Source organism: Miscanthus floridulus, chromosome 3, assembly GCF_019320115.1.
Source record: "Miscanthus floridulus cultivar M001 chromosome 3, ASM1932011v1, whole genome shotgun sequence".
NCBI classification, from domain to species: domain Eukaryota; kingdom Viridiplantae; phylum Streptophyta; class Magnoliopsida; order Poales; family Poaceae; genus Miscanthus; species Miscanthus floridulus.
This window is the reverse complement of record NC_089582.1, coordinates 103,473,351-103,490,859: the sequence shown is the minus strand read 5'-3', so window position 1 is coordinate 103,490,859 and position 17,509 is coordinate 103,473,351. Positions and strand designations below refer to the sequence as shown.

General features: G+C 43.4%; 1 protein-coding gene across 1 annotated transcript in view; it reads left to right on the top strand.

Annotated features, from left to right (window-relative positions):
• Positions 1-17,509, top strand: part of LOC136546306 (photosystem I chlorophyll a/b-binding protein 6, chloroplastic) — a 45,174-nt gene that overhangs the window by 18,907 nt on the left and 8,758 nt on the right. The gene's annotated exons all lie outside the window — the stretch shown is intronic.

The window sequence follows — 17,509 nt, the reverse complement described above, 5'->3', positions numbered from 1 at the left end:
GAGTGTCCGCCCGTAGAGTGCGGATAGTCCGATGGTGCCACCGGCACACTAGATAGAAAAGATAAGGTCTCATAAAGTGCACCGAACATTGGTCACACAGTGATCGGACGCTGGGGTCATGCGTTCGGTCAATGGCAACAGACAGCATGCAGGCATTGGTCATCGACCAGACGCTGGCGCTAGAAGTGACCGGACGCTGACTGTGTGCATCCGGTCAGGGTGACATGTGGTGACATAGGCAAAGCAAAAAGGCCAAAGAGTGACCGGACGCTGGTGCTGCATCCGATCGTGATCGATCGGACGTGTCCAGTCATGTCTGGTACCTTACTAGAAACTATCAGACACTAGGGTTGCTACGTCTAGTCAATTCAAGCTACTGCGTCCGGTCAATAGATGACCATTGAGATTGGACAAATAGCGTTTGAAGTAGGGGACACGTGGCGTGCATCACATGACCAGACGCTGAGGTCCCATGTCTGGTCGATCGGACCAGAGCGTCCGGTCGTCTCGACTTTTGCCTAGTGAAGGGGTAACGGCTCTATTTGTTCATGGGGTTATAAATAGAAGCCATGGTCAGCCTTGGGCTAGTACCTGAGCACACTAGAGCCTTGGTGGCTTGTGTAGTAGTGCTTGGGAGCCCTTCATCTCACATATACTTGATAGTGATCATTCGATTGTATGAGAGAGCGATTCTAGTGCGATTGCATCGTGAGGTTGCATCAAGTGGCACTAGGTGATCTAGTTGCAAGCCGGTGGTGCTTGTTACTCTTGGAGGTTGCCACCTCCTAGATGGCTTGGTGGTGGTCTCTGTCGAAGCCCACAAGAAGCTTGTGCGGTGCTCTGGAGAAGAGCTTTGTGAGGGGCATTGTGCTCGCCCCGCGGGAGCCACGAAGAGCAACTCTAGTTGAGCATGTCATTGAGCTACCCTCACTTTTGGGGTAGGTTCTTGTGGTGCCCGACGTGCGGGCTTGGCGGGTGATGCCAATTAGCCGTCGAACCACCAAGTGAGCGGTTGACGCAACGGGGACGTAGCGTGTTGGCAAGCATGTGAACCTCGAGAGAAAAATCATCATGTCAGCCTTGTTCTTCCTATTGGTTTGCATCCTCATTACACAAGCTTGTAATTACTTTCATATACATTGTGCTTGTGTAGTTGCTCTTGTAACTAGTTAGCTTGTGTAGCTTACTAGTTACCTTCTTGCTTGTGTAGCATAGAAGTAGCTCCCTTGCATGGCTAATTAGGTTTGTGTAACCTTGTTAGTCACTTTGCTTAGTTTGTGTAGCTAAGTATTTGTGCTCTCTAATTTGGCATTGGTTGCCTTGTTATTGAGCATTGCTATTGAGCTTAGTTGGCTTTGTGCTTTTGCTTACTAGCATGTGTAGGAGCTCCCTTGTTACTTAAAGTACTTGTGGCATAGGTTTGTGTGACCTTGCTCCTATAATTGGTTAGGTGAGCTCTAGCTAGCCCGGCACCTTTGTTGCTTAATTAGTATCTTTGGAAGGTGCTAGAGAACATAGATAGAGGGATGTAGTCTTGGCTAGACCAATAGTTCTAATTCTACACTTGTTTCAGTTAGCCAACACGATTAATTTTAGAAAGAACTATTCACCCCCCTCTAGTCCGCCATCTCGACCCTACAAGTGGTATCAAAGCGAGGTCTCTCATTTGTGGTCTTCACTGACCCAAGAGGATGGCGTCTAGTGGGCTAGATGTTTGTGAGACACACATTTTTTATGGCACAAACTTTGCACTTTGGAAAAATCACATGCTTGATCATTTTTGTGCAAAGGGACCTAAATTTTGGTGGGTTGTCACAAGTGGTCTCACCCATGTCTTGGACCATAGAAATCTCACCAAAGCTCAAAGAGTTCTCTATGAATTTGATGCACATGCTTGTTGTTTTCTAATGGATGCTTTAAGCTTTGATTTGATGAAACAGGTAAACATCAAGGGAACCACTCGTGAGATATGGGAGTCCATCAAGAAAACCTTTGGTGATTCCTCCACATGGGATGATGGTAAATTCAAGAAGGAGGATGAGCCCAAGAAGGAGGTGCATGAGTGTGTTGAGCATAATCACAATTTGGTGATTGTGGAAGATTGCTCCACCTCATGGTCAAGTGATGATGATGATGATCGATCTACTACAAGTTCACTTGACAAGGTTGATGATGATGCCATAAGTGTTGCAAGTGATGATGCTACCCCATGCACACTTGATGGTGATGATGGTTCATGCTCAAGCCATGATGAAGATGCTACTACAAGCTCTCCAACTACATCACCACATTGCTTCATGTCAAAGGTGACACTAAGGTAACAAATGATAATGTGGTTGATCATGTTGATTCATATGATGAGCTTGTTAGTAGACTTGCTAGCATGACCATGTTTTTAGATAATGAGAAAACTAAAACATTGAAATTAGAAAATGAAAACTCATTTCTAAAGAACTCTTGTGAAGAACATAAGAAATTACTTGATGCCTATAAATCTTCACATGATGAGCTAAAATTGAATCATGAGACACTACTTGCATCTCATGATGAATTATTAAAACAACATGCTTCTCTCATTAAAATGTTCACAAAGAAACTTAAAAATAATGAGAGCTCATCACATGGATCAAATGATAAATCACAAATTGTTGCCAACCCTTGTGATGTAGGCAAGAAGCATGTATCCACCTCTTGTGATAATTTATTAGAAATGCCATGTTCTTCACAAATAGATTCTTGTTCTACTTCTATGTCTTGTGAGACTAACCTTTTGAAGGAGAACAATGAGCTCAAAAATAAAGTGAAGAATTTGAGCAACAAGTTAGAGAGGTGCTACAACTCAAAAGTCACCTTTGAGCATATGTTGAAGACTCAAAGAAACTATGGTGACAAGTGTGGCCTTGGCTTCAAGAAGAAGATGACAAAGGGTGAAAGAAAGAGAGAGAGAAAGATGAAGAAGCTACAACAAAGAAAGCTCTCTCATACCATGTGCTACCGGTGTCATGAAGTGGAACACCTTGCAAATGGTTGCCTTAACATTGAGAAGCTCAAGAATATAAAAGAAGAAGAGAGGCTAAAGCATGACAAGTGCTTCAAGTGCCGCACTTGGGGTCATCTTACCTCAATGTGCCCAACCAAGCAATTGGTGAAGCAACAAGTGAAGCCTCAACCAAAACCACAAGTTGAGCAAGAGAAGACACCCCAAGTTCAAATCAAGATCAACCATGAAGATGGTGGTGGTTTGATGATAAAGAAGAAGAAAACTAGAAGGGGAGAAAAGGCAAGGCATCCAATGCAAACTCAAGATGCCAAGATGATAGGTAAAAATGAAGATGAGAAGAAAGATTATGCTCACATCAAGTGCTTCAAGTGTGGAAGTACGGGACACTTTGCCTCTAAGTGTCCTACCAAGCTTGAGAAAAAGGATCAAGCAATCCATGAGAGGCAAGACAATGAGAAGCACCATATGGGCAAGGAAGAGAAGGCTCAATCAAAGAGAAAGTGCTACTCATGCCGGGAAAGGGTACACATGGCACATTCATGTCCCCTAGGTGACACTTCTAAGCCTATTTCAATTGTTGATAATAATTTGCTTAGAAAGGGTGGTAATGGTACCTCTATGGTTGCTATTGCAAAATATCCCACTATTCATACTAAGGCTATGCCTAAGTATGTTGCACCTAACTTGAGAGGACCCAAACTTGTTTGGGTACCATCAAAAAGTGGATGATTGTTTGTAGGTACCATCAGCATTAGAGACTTGATTCAATTGATTTCATATTGATCATCATGTGTTGAATCAAGATATGAAGCCTAGTGCACATCCAAACCCAATGCCAAGTGAAAATTGAATGAAGTCCAAATGCTATCAACATATAAGTGTTATAATTAAAGTTGTTGGTGATTCATTGGATACATTTGATGACTTGCAAATAATTGAGTTGAAGCTTGCTAGTTGGATGATCATGAGCTAACCAAGGTATATCTCTTGTTGATCATTTCATTTGGATGCATATAAGTTGACTGAATTGGATAAATATGCAATATTTCTTGCTATGAGGTGATTTGAATGGATATATGTCTTATGGAAGTATTCAAACAAGTTAGTTTCAAGTTTGATTCATACATGATGAAGTATAGCTAAATTGTTGAAATCTGTCCTATAATTGAGAATCTAAGCTAGCTGTGATCTTAGCCATGTTTGAGTAATCAACACTTATTGGATTGGCATAAAAATTGGTGTACATGCTATAGACTTATGGTATAAGATTTTGTACAATTTTTATGAGAATTGGATAAGAAATGCTTCGGTTTTGGAGTGGATCTTGTCAGTTATAGTGCAGCTGTTTTCAGCATATAGCAGTGGTAGAAGAATTGAAATCTGGTAGCAATCTTGAAGTCAAATGAAGCTAAAAATTTTACAGCTGCTAGGTAACTTAGTATTGCACACCTCCACCAAATTTAGTGGTATTTGGATTTATACTTTGGGAGATATGCTTATTTCTTTGAAGGGTACAAAATCTGTCAGAAAAATGACAAATGTTGGATTGATCTAGAGTCACTTTGATTGAAATGTCCTCAAGTTGGAAATATGTTTACAAGTGTTTGAGGTACCTAAGTTTGGTTTTGAGATGATCTAGAAGCATGACAAGCAAAGAGTACAAGGCTATTTGATTGTGGAGTGTACTTTGCACACATTCGGTACTCAAATTGAAAGATCAAGATCAAACTCAAGATGAAGTTAAAGTTTAAGTTCTAGTGACTATTGGAAATCATTTGGTAGAAAGAAAAGGACTTAAACAAGAAGAAAGAAAAGGACTTAAAGAAGGAATCAAGGTTACTCACCAAGTTAAGTCCATCACTTGGATCAATCAATCAAGTCATTTCAAGTGAGTATCGAGAATGATTCTTGGAGAGAGGTCACTTCTCCCTAGTGTAGGGGCTTGCCGCCTATGTGTAGGTGAACCAAGTGTGGTGCTTGGAAGGCTAACATGGAAGTGGTGATCCGAGAAACATTTGAGATGCTTAGTTGAAGCAATCAAAAGGGTTGATCAAGAAAAGCAAGCAACACCCAAAAGAGAGCTAGTCATGATATTTCAAGTGGTATTCTCAAATTGATACTCTCATGCAAGCAAAGATCAAAAGATAAAGCAAGCCAACCACAACAAGAAAGTGCACTTGATCATAAGTGGTATTCATTTCATATGGGTGAAGAATGAAATTCAACATGGTATCTATTGGTCTTCACCAAGCTTATAATTGGACTTCACATTGCTACTGGAGTAATGAATTGAAATCTATGTGACTATCCTCTACTCCAACATAGCAAAGATATCATTGTAATGTGCATGATCATTTCATCCCTTACTAGTATGCAGTTAGTGCATATAGTTCATACTTCATAGGATCATGCATAACAAATGAAATGTTTAAATTCATAATCTACCACTATTACTTGCATTATTACTTGATCTAGTGGTTAGTATATGAATTTGTTCATGAGCTAGTGATCCCAAGTACTTGATCTAATTTGGATTGCTAACAAGTGATAAGTACAACATTGGCAAGATAACCCTTGCAAGAGGTGTGAAGAAGCTTGCCATTGGTTCAAACCGGACTTGAAAGCTTAGGCAAATCAATTTAGTTCAAGCTAACCATAGAAGCTCATGATAGTGATAAAAGTACAAGCACAAGACAACAATGCAAATGGGTATCTAGTTTGTTTGTTACAAGTGGTATCTAGACTCAAGTATTTCATCAAGAATCTACAAGTAATGTCTAGATTAACTCACAAGTGATATCCTATTAGTGGTACTCATGAAGATAGCAAATGTTTAAGAAATGGTTTTTATTGAAAAATCCAACAAGTGGTTCCATACTAGAAGATTCTTTCAAGTGATATCATATCTACACATAATATCAATCATGCAAGACGATGGTTCCACAAGTGATCCTCAACTTTAAGTGATCATCAAATAAAGAATGCATCCCTCACCTATAAGAGCTCAAGTGTATCAAATGGATGACCCATGCTATCACATAGAGGGAGGTGTCACACAAATTGGTATCAAGATCAAAGATCCTATGTGTGGTATCTCAAGAAGCCTTACACAAGATACAAGTGGTATGAGTTACAAGTGGTATCTACAAGTGGTGTCATTCCAACAATCAAGTAATGTCCATAAAAATGCAAGATTCAAGCCTCAACCATCTACCCCAAACGTATACCTTTGCATCAATGAGAAGCTCACCTTTTATGGAAATTGATGACAAAGGGGGAGAGATTGTACAAAGATATGAAAGCTTTGAGATTGAGATTATACAAGGGGGAGAGATAAGATATAAAAGCTCAAAGAAGTAGAGGTTGGACATGGATATGGACAAAGAGGGAGCAAAATTGAAGAAAAGAGATGGATCAAAATTTCTTAGACAAGAGAAGCACACAAGTAGGGGGAGCAAGCTCATGAACTTTGATTGATTGCATTTGATATGTGCATATTCATGTGCTTGCTTGCATTGCATAAGCTTTCAAATTCAATATACATGCTTGTGTGGTGTATGCTAGTTATAGAACTTGAATGATGATTTGATAACTAGCATGCATAGGATGATAGCTAGACACTTGGTATGCTTTTCAAGTAATGCTAGTACCTTGCTTTTAATGTTGATCTCACAAGATATCTAGTGCCTTTATTTCCAAGTGATATCTAGCTAACCTTGGTGCTAAGGATGAACTTAAAGGTGCAACTTCGATTGGTACATGCTTCAAAGGTTTATTCTATACACCTTAGCATCATTTTGTAGTAATTACTCTCCCACAATTTTAATCTATGCATATGTGCGACCTTCAAATCAAACACTCTAGCACATATGTAGGGGGAGCTAATACTACCATCTCAGGTTTGTGGTACTTGTCCAAAATCATTTTCACATGGTAAAATTACTTGGGCAAGCAACATGAATCCAAAAGAGCTTAATTTTCATATCTTTGTAGAGTTGTTATCAATTACCAAAAAAGGGGGAGATTGAAAGGTCCTTGTGTGGTTTTGGTAATTGAGTGACAACCTAGGTGGACTAATTATGTTTATGTGAGATATACAAGTGATTAGTCTACAGGTACATATGTGTGAACAACATATGCCATGAAGGTGAAAATGGCTTGGAGATGTTGCAAAGCTCACACATGTGATGATGAAGGAGCTCATTGCACATGAGACATGACATTGAGTCATGTGATCAAGGTGGAGAAGATCAAGACAAGACTTGGCTTGATGGACCTGTTGCAAGCGCGAAGGGCAAGTCGGAGGCTTTGGAGAGATGGACTGCATGGCGGTGAAGCTTGAGCAAGACTTGGCGCCGATGGACAAAGGCAACGGTGAAAAGCAAGTGATGTCAAGATCGATGAACCAATATGATCACGTAATAATATGAAGTGGATCATATCATTGTTGATCATGTTGGTGCATGTGTTGCATCAACATTGGAGGAGATGGAATGGAATGCGCAAGGCAAAGGTATAACCTAGGGCATTTCATTTCACCGGTCATAGGTGTGTAGAGAAGTTGATGACCGGGTTTAGGATAGATGGCCGTACTATCAAAAGGGGCAAACTTGTTTGCATATCGATCATCTAAGTGCCACTCAAGTGATCTAACTTTGCATCGTCGCTAGGATTGAGTGATGTGGCAAGTTGAGTGGCTAATCCTTTGAAAAATGATTGTGAAAATGCTAACACACATACACATGGTGGTGTACACTTGGTGGTATTGACACATTTACAAAGGAGATGAAGTTGGAGTTGATGTGGATCAACTCGACAATGGAACGGAAGTGAGAAGGGTTTGAAACTCCACCGGCAGAGTGTCCGCCCGTAGAGCACGTCATCTGCAACAAGGGGGAATAAACCCTGAGTACGAAAATATACTCAGCTAGACTTACCCGTCGTAAACCAAAAATAAATGACACCAAGGAGTATGCAAGGCTTTATCGGTGGATCTTGCTTCACAACCATTTTGCATAAGCGCTTTAATGATATAAAAGCATAATTTAAATTATGAGTAAGCAGCAAGTTATCAATATTAACCTGTCAACTAGATTAGCATCTGTACTAGAGCAAGCAATTGATTAACTCCAAACATTAGTAACCATATCCGATATAATGTTGTATCATCATCATTATCGATTTAACCACCAAGTTCCATTAAGTGCATCTACGTTGTCGCTACTCAGTTAAGTTCTCACTATCTGGGAGAGACAACGATTCGAATCGATTCCTATCTAGCTAGAGGGGTATTCCTAACACAAACCTAGGTATACCGCGCAAAGGCAGCCTTAGGTCACCTTTGGTACAACTCAGGAATCGCGGTTCCGAGCAACGCCGCACCCTCAGGGAGTCCACTCTGCCAGGTGGTCAATCTCACCTAGGACTTACGCCAATGGCTCCCCACACATCCTTACTACCGCCAGGGTGCGCACTTTCACTTCTCATTCTTCCGACCAGAGTTGAGCTACTCGGCTTTGCGGTCGGAATGAGTTATCTAGCCAACTAAGTGATAGGCATGCATTCAACATGACATGAGGACGTATAGCGAATCAGTCCTTAATCGACACAGACGGGGATAGATCCACACCCAAGACCTCCCTGCCTTGTTGCTTCTCTATCGACAACCCGCCCGGTCACAATTCATTATTAACCCATGGTTATCTTCCACGATAGCAAATATAGCCAACTATGACCAGACCTCATCCTAACTTGCAGGTGACAGGAAATCACCTAACTTTTACCGGTCTAAGCAAGGCTAAGCTTCGATTCGCTCATAGACCTAAATAGGATTCAGGGTACGTATACTGGCCAGGGAATAGATATATATGCAACAAGTGTTTGCATCCAATTCCTATCACTTAATGCATCAACAAATAAAGATACTCAAAGTAACAATTTTCAAAACATAAGAGACTTAAAATGCTCCGGGGCTTGCCTTTTAGAAAAGATGAAGGTTGGTGGTTGGGACACTCAAGAACTTCTTCGCTGGCTCCTTCTTCTAGAGCCTGGCCTCCTGCTCTAGAGCTTGCTGCTGCTCCTCCAAAAGTAATTGCTCGAATTCCAAAAGCGTGACTCCCTCCGGAACACCTATTGCATGCATATGCATAGTATAAGAATCATGCATGCACAAGAGATGGAAGGTGATAATGAAATATACAGCCATGTACAGATGGACGCATGAAAGACACGATGATACAAGATTAACATCTATTTTACCGAGTAGGTGCATATCTCTTTTAGAAAACAAGAACGGCACACTAACCAAGCTCTAACAACCTAAGATAAAGTTGTTCATCTTCAATAATAGGTCTAGCACCTGCAACTAACAAGTTATTTTAATTAGCCTAGCATCTAACTCATCACATCGACTCATATCAAGCAAACAAGTTATTCACTGCAATCACAGTTTTCAGGCTGCAAACAGCAGCAGCTAGTTTTATCCATAACTGGAGTTGTACTAATCCAAAAGACATGCAACAAGACAATCTGGAAATCTTATAAAATTATCTACAACTTTCGTTTAATCAACAAAGTCTAATTCAAACTCAAACTAGGTCAAACAGACTAATCTTACAAAATTATCTATAGATTCTAGAGAGTAGGCAGTTGGGAGTGCTGACTTCCAATTGATATAACTCTCACATTACTAGGCCAAAAGCCTTGAAATTTTGACACAAGCTAGATAAACAAGTTTTCTACAACTTTGTTATTGACCAAATTCACAGCAAACATCAAGTTCACCAGTTAATTTGCTTAACTCTAAAATCTGTCCAGAAAGTCACTATAAATAAATGATAGTGAAAATAATATTTCATTAGATACAAGAATAACACCATGAGTACTACCAATATTACCAACAGTTAACATACATCAAATGAACGCTAGAAAACATAGTGGCCATTCCTAAATAAATTATTTTCATGCCTTTATTAATTTATTTAGATAATTAGGTTAAATAATAAATACATACCAAATTGTATAGAAAATTCCGCAAAAATTACAGTAGCTTATACACATCTCCAATAGGCTACTGTATAAATTTCACATCATTTTAACAAGTATAACATCCTACACAAAAATGACAAGCCAGCAGGGCTTAAAATAGCATAAATAGGAAACATTAGTGAAAAGTGTCAAGCAATATATTTTATATTTTTCTTAGCATACTTAAGGTACCAGGACAACTTCCAATAAATTTCATGCGCATTGGATTCATAGATTAATTATTAAAATTCACACAAGGATCACCTAATTATAAAAGGAAAATTAATAACTCAAAAACCATTCATGCCCTGACTCTCAAATTTTTATCAGAGCTTCTACTCATCAAGAACAGCTCACCATACAAAGTTCATAATTTTTCGAGCACTATAACTTTAGATATAAATTAAACAAGTTTGCATTTATTTAAAAACATATTTTAAGTTGCAATTTAATTCTTCTAGAAACTTTACTTCAAGTGTTCATGTTATATTTTTCCTAAATACTACACTTCATGAGGATCCTAACAAAATTAGAACCACCTAATTTGGATTCACCAAACTAGAGATATGAATTTTATAAAGTTGTATTCAAAACTGAACAAATGAGCTATCTTTCAGGATAAGAGTCACTGATAGCCGGGGTCCACCGGTCAGCCGGGCCCGCATGTCATTGACACCAAAACAGAGCACGGCGTGGAATTGGCGTGGAATTGACGGAGCTCGCCGACGGTGGCTTCTCCGGCGAGGTCACCGGTACTACGTGAATCCCCACTTCATCCCACACCGATTAAGCTACCTAGCTAGACCTATTGCCGGAGCTATCAACTACGGCGGCGGCCATGGCGGTGCGGCGATGAGGCTCCGATGGTGAGACGCCGAAGGTGACCTAGACAACTCAAACGAGAGCTACGCCGAGACTCTACAAGCTATGACGAAGCTAGTGCACACGCTATCAAGGCAAGTGGTGGTCAGAAATAGACTGGCCACAGCGATGGATCACGGTGGCAGACCACCAGCGAGGCCGTGCGTGGCGAGAACACCTTACCGAGTGCTTCTAGCTAGCAAGGCGGGCGAGGTGATGAGGTGGGACTGCTACGGAGCTTTGTGGTGGCAAATGAACGATGCGGTGTGAGCTGGCACCGGCAAAGGCCCTGGCGGTGAGCTTGGAGCTTCAACGGCTGCTGCGGGCGAGCGCAAATGCGGAGGAGAACGCCAGAGTGAAATGTGAGCTAGGAGGAGTCACGGGCAAGCGCTGCGGAGTGAAATGCCACGCTGAGGCTCGACGTGGCCTGGCCAGGCAGCACAGCGCCGACGCGTGGCCATCCACACGGCGTTCAACCTCTGAAACGGTCGGCACTGTAGCGCGCCATCAGAGAACCATTAGGCCGACTGACAGCAAGTTTTGGCGACGATAAAACTCCTAATCCGTTAATCATTAGCGAAAATAATCTAAACAACAATTGAAGCCCTATATACCATCTACAATTTCTATTAAAGGATCAAAGTCTAACTCTCAACCAATGCAGAGTAAAATCATGCCAAAGTCAGCTTCACCAAACTGTAAATGCAGTCAATACTTAGAAAATTTTCTAAGTGTTGAATCAGCACCCAAATCTGACTTGTGGGTCATGTTTGGGACTGTTCCACACATTTTCATGACTTGGCCACTAAACAAAGTTTGTTCCACATATAATTTACTACAACTTTACTATAGGTTTCTCAGACATGCAAAGCTTCTAAGTAACACTTTTTAAAAGGTCAAACAAATTGGTTCTAGGGTTTCCAATTTGGTCAAACCTCACTTAGGGGCATAATTAGTCAATTTAGTTAGCGTGAACAGTGCTCCACTATGTACCTTAAGTGTAGTTAAGGTGTTTTAGGTGATAATTAACCACACCACACATTGATCATACCAAAATCAAGCATCACATGCATTGAAATAAGGGAAAACAAGTGAATTGCTCCTTTTGTTTTAAAGCCATGTTTCATGAGTTTGTTGCATAGTACTAACTAACCATGTTTCACTAAAGTAAGTGACATGTTTCAAGAGTGAGTTGAACATGTTGCACTTGAGTGTTGTGCACTATCCATTTCATAAAACAAACACACATGGAATATAAACAAATGTTGCAATGTTTCAAAAGCATGTTCCAAACAATCAAAGCTCATGCATGGATGAATGATGCTCATGTTTATGAAATGCAAGTGCAATTATGCAAGCCTAACACCTAGGGTGTTATAGTTGGAGTCTGCCATAACCTTCGATAGGATCGACTATCTAGATGCCGTCCCACATCCAGGGAGATATCCGCTTGTGGTCAACCCAATCGTTGGCCCAAAGTGACTCACCAAAGTACTGAAGGATGGAGGCAACAGCCTCAACATCATGTACGCTAAGATGCTCGATGAGATGGGCATCGACCGGATGCGCCTCTGCCCAACCCGAGCGCCTTTCCACAACATCATGCCTGGAAAGCAGGCCATGCCACTTGAGCAGATCGATCTGTCCATTACCTTTGGGGATCAGTTCAATTATAGGACTGAGACCCTCACCTTAGAGGTGGTTGGGTTCCCCGGAACCTTCCACCCCATCCTAGGACGTCCATGCTACGCGAAGTTCATTGTCGTCCCCAACTATACATACCTCAAGCTAAAGATGTCGGGCCCCCATGGGGTCATCATCGTTGACACCTCCTTCCAGTGGGCCAACGAGTGCGAGGTCGAGTGTTGCGGCCACGCCACTGCAATCGTCGCCTCTGAGGAACTCGCCGCCCTCAAGGAGGAAGTCACCGAAGAAGTGCCCAACGTGAAGAAGTCAACTAGGTCATTCGAATTGGCAGAGGGCTCTAAGGGGGTCCTCATAGATCCCAGCAGCTCTGAGGGTAAAATGGTATGCATTGGTACCACGCTTTCCTCTAGATAGGAAAGCGCACTCGTCGACTTCCTCCATAGCAACAAAGACATCTTTGCGTGGAAACCCTCGGATATGCCGAGCATTCTGAGGGAGGTCGCTGAGCATACCTTGAAGATCCATCTAGGCTCCAGGCCGATGAAGCAACACCTACATCGCTTCGATGAGGAGAAACATAGGGCCATCGGTGAGGAGATAGCCAAACTTTCAGTGGTCGGGTTCATCAAGGAAGTATACCACCTAGAGTGGTTAGCTAATCCCATTCTTGTACCAAAGAAGAGTGGGAAATGGAGGATGTATATTGACTATACGGGTCTCAACAAGGCATGCCCAAAGGATCCATTCCCTTTGCCGTGCATAGACCAAATAGTCAACTCTACCTCGGGGTGCGAAACCCTCTACTTCCTTGATGCATACTCCGGCTACCATCAAATTGCGATGAAAGAGTTCGACCAGCTCACGACATCGTTCATCACCCCTTTCGGATCGTTTTGCTACGTCTCAATGTCATTTGGTCTGAAGAACGCTGGGGCTACGTACCAGCACTGTATGCTCAAATGATTCAGGGACCTCATCAGGCGGACCGTTGAGGCCTACGTTGATGACATCGTTGTTAAGTCCAAACAAGACGACCACCTCGTTACCGATCTTGAGCAAACCTTTGCGAAACTGCAAGCGAATGGCATCAAACTCAATCCCAAGAAATGTGTTTTTAGGGTCCCGAGGGGCATGCTGCTCGGCTTCATCGTCTCCGAGCATGGCATCAAAGCTAGCCTGAAGAAGATTTCAGCCATCATGAGGATGGGCCTGATTCAGAACATAAAGGGGGTCCAGCGAATCATTGCATGCCTCGCTACCCTCAGCCGATTCATCTCATGCCTCAGTGAACGAGGCCTCACCCTTTATCGACTCTTGAAGAAAGCCGACCGCTTCAAGTGGACATCTGAGGACCAAGAGGCACTTGACATGGTCAAACTGCTTCTAACAAGGCCCCCGATCCTAGTTCCTACAAGCGACAAAGAATCCCTCCTGCTATACATAGCGGCCAACATGCAAGTGGTCAGTGCTGCCCTGGTGGTAGAGCAGGAGGAAGAGGGGCACACCCTCAAGGTGCAGCGCCCTGTGTACTTCATCAGTGAGGTACTATCTAACTCTAAGACCCGCTACTCCCAAATCTAGAAGCTCCTATATGCCATCCTCATCACCAAGAGGAAGCTACACCACTACTTTGAGTCACACCCCGTGACAGTCATGACATCATAACCCCTTAGCAAGGTTGTCCAAAGCCAGGATGACATGGGAAGAACCATGAAGTGGGCACTCAAGTTGATGGATCAAGGCATCATGTATGCCCCCAGAATGGCGATCAAGTCCTAGGTGTTGGCTGACTTCATCGTGGAATGGACCAAGGTCCAAACACCACCATCGGTCGTCGATCAAGAGTACTGGATGATGTACTTCGATGGATCACTGATGAAGAAGGGCGCCGACGTAGGGTTGCTCTTCGTATCACCCCTTGAGGTTCGCATGAGGTACATGGTTCATCTGCATTTCCCCTCATCCAATAATGTGGTTGAGTATGAAGCGCTCATCAATGACCTATGAATCACCATTGAGTTGGGCATCCAACGCCTTGACATCCAGGATGACTCCTAGCTAGTCGTTAACCAAGTCAAGAAGGAATTGAGCTGCCATGATGCCAAGATGGCTATGTACTACCAAGACGCCAAGATGGCTGCGTACTACCAAGAAGTCTGATGGCTGGAGGACAAATTTGACGGCCTCAAACTCAATCACATCCCAAGCTGCCTCAATGAAGCTGCCGACGTGCTTGCAAAAGCGACGTCCAGTTGAGAGCCGGTGCCAATGGGTATCTTCACCAGTGACCAACACAAGCCCTCAGTACGCTATGAAGGGTTAGAATGGGCCGACAACAGTCTGTCCAATCTAGCCTCATGGGCTAACCAACCGATGGCTCCGACGGCCCCAAGGTCATGGAGCTTGAAGAGGATCCAGCAACAGAGCCTAACCCTCTGGACGACTAGAGAACACTCTAAATCGACTACCTCCTCTATGACACACTGCTGATGGACAAGATGGAAGCTAGACGGCTCGCACGTCATGCCAAGTCCTTTGTTCTTGTAGAGGGTGAACTCTACAAACGTAGCCACACTGAGATCCTGTAGCTCTGTATCCCTATCGAATAGGGGAAGCTTCTGCTGAGCGATATCTATGGTGGGGTCAGCGGTCACCATGCCGCTCCTAGAACCTTGGTTGGGAATGCATTCTGATAGGGCTTCTACTAGACCAATGCAGTAGCCGATGCCGAGCAGATCTTGCGCACCTGCGAAGGGTGCTAGTACTATGCTCGACAAACTCACCTCCTGGCCTAGGCACTCTAGATGATCCCCATCACATGGCCCTTCATGGTCTGGGGGCTCAATCTGGTTAGGCCTCTCAAAAAGGTGCTCAAGGGTTACACCCACTTGCTTGTCACCATAGATAAGTTCACAAAATGAATCGAAGCTCGGCCGATCTCTGTGATCAAGTCCGAGCAAGCTATGTTGTTCTTCCTTAAAATCATCCAATGCTTTGGAGTACTGAACTCCATCATCATGGACAATGGCACACAGTTCATCGACAAGAAATTCCTTGATTTTATGATGAACAACACATCCGAGTCAATTGGGCCGCCGTCGCGCACCCCCGAACGAATGGTCAAGTTAAGCGTGCAAATGGCATGCTCCTACAGGGTCTCAAACCCAAGATCTTCAACCAGTTGAACAAGTGCGGTGCACACTGGGTTGCCAAGCTCCCATAGTGCTCTGGAGCCTGAGGACAACTCCTAGCCGAGTCACCGACTACACGCCTTTCTTCATGGTCTATGGTTTAGAGGTTGTCTTCCCAACTAACCTGACTATGGAGCACCAAGGATCAGAGCATACGATGAATAGGGAGCCAAGGCATCCCATGAAGACGTTGTGGACTAGCTAGACAAAGCCCATGACATTGCCCTCCTATGTTCGGCCAAGTACTAGCAGGCACTGTGTCGGTACCATAGCCGACGGGTGCGGGACCGAGCCTTCAATGTCGGGGACCTAGTTTTTCCACCTCATGCAGAGCAACAAGGACCGTCACAAGCTCTCCCCACCCTAGGAGGGGCCATATGTTGTCGTGGAAGTACTCTGACTAGGCACCTACAACTTGAAAACCATCGATGGTGAGGTCTTCACCAACGCCTGGAACATTGAGCAGCTACGTCGCTTTTACCCTTAAAAACACATACTTTTTCTTATTAGTTTTTGTCAACAAAATCCCTGACCTTTCGTGACATCCAACCCCTGCAAGTGCGAGGGGTCGAACCTCACTCGGGGGCTAATATAAGTATGTTTACCTTGCAAACACTCTCTGTGTTATCTTTGCAAACATTCTCTATGTTTTCCCTCTTTTCTCATGGTAAGTCCTAAGGGCTAGGATTTTAGGAACAAAATCTGAATATAACTGGTAGGACTACGGGAAACCCATGCCCTAATGGCTACGGCCTCCTTGCTCACTAGGATGATTAGAATTAGCTCACCCACACTCTGAGTCTTTTGCGATCGTAACTATGGGAAGGGTCAAAAGGCATTAAACCTCCTTTGCCAAAAAGAGGGAGAAGAACTGAAAAACTGTTTGTTGTAACAAAATTTAAGAACTTGTTCACTTTTTGCACAAATTCATCGCTTACAAAGTGACTTCATCATGAAAAGGATTGATGTATTCATAAATACAAAAGACTTTTCACACAGGGGCTCCCCCACAACTTATTCGATTACAGTTTTTGACTAGTTCTACTATAAGCACTACTACGGTCGTCATGCCATGCTCTCCATCGGTGATGTCCTACCACTTTACGGGATCCTAGAGGGCACCATCGTCTGCAATATTAAGCACCATGTTGGTGATTGTGGTGCCTTCGCCAGGGCATCCAGGGACCATGCCATCATGATAAGTTGTAACCCTGACAACGGCACCTGGACAGGGGGCGCTTCCCACTAAGGAAAGGCCGCCATGGCTGATGGATGTCTCTGACATCTCATCGGGCTTCATGAACTGGCCGATCTGAGCAGCTACAAGGGTGCCACCCCCTATCGATGTAGTCCTGTGTGGCTTCCCCACCAACAAGGCTTGCCCGGAGAAGATTCACCGGAAGAAGTCCTCGTATAGCTCCATTGAAGGCCTCGCGGATGATGACAAAGCTAATGAGGCTCAGCACCCTCCGGTGCGCCTCCTTCTTCGGCAGTAGCGGCCCCTTCTCGGCAAAGGTGGGCCAGCACCATCTCATCTATGTTGGATGAACTCTAGCTCGACATCGCACTTCGGATTCACGAACGGATCTATGAGTTCTCTCCCTCGCATTACCCTCTCTCACTTAGAAACTGCCGCAACATGCGAACACGCTCGGTGAGAAGGAGAAAGGAGGAGAGGTAGCAGCTCAGGAACAGGTGAAGGAATGGGACGAGAACTCCCATCTCCCTCCCTATTTAAGGAAGAGGCGCAATAGCTAAGGAAAAGCGAAAGGTTGGGACAAAA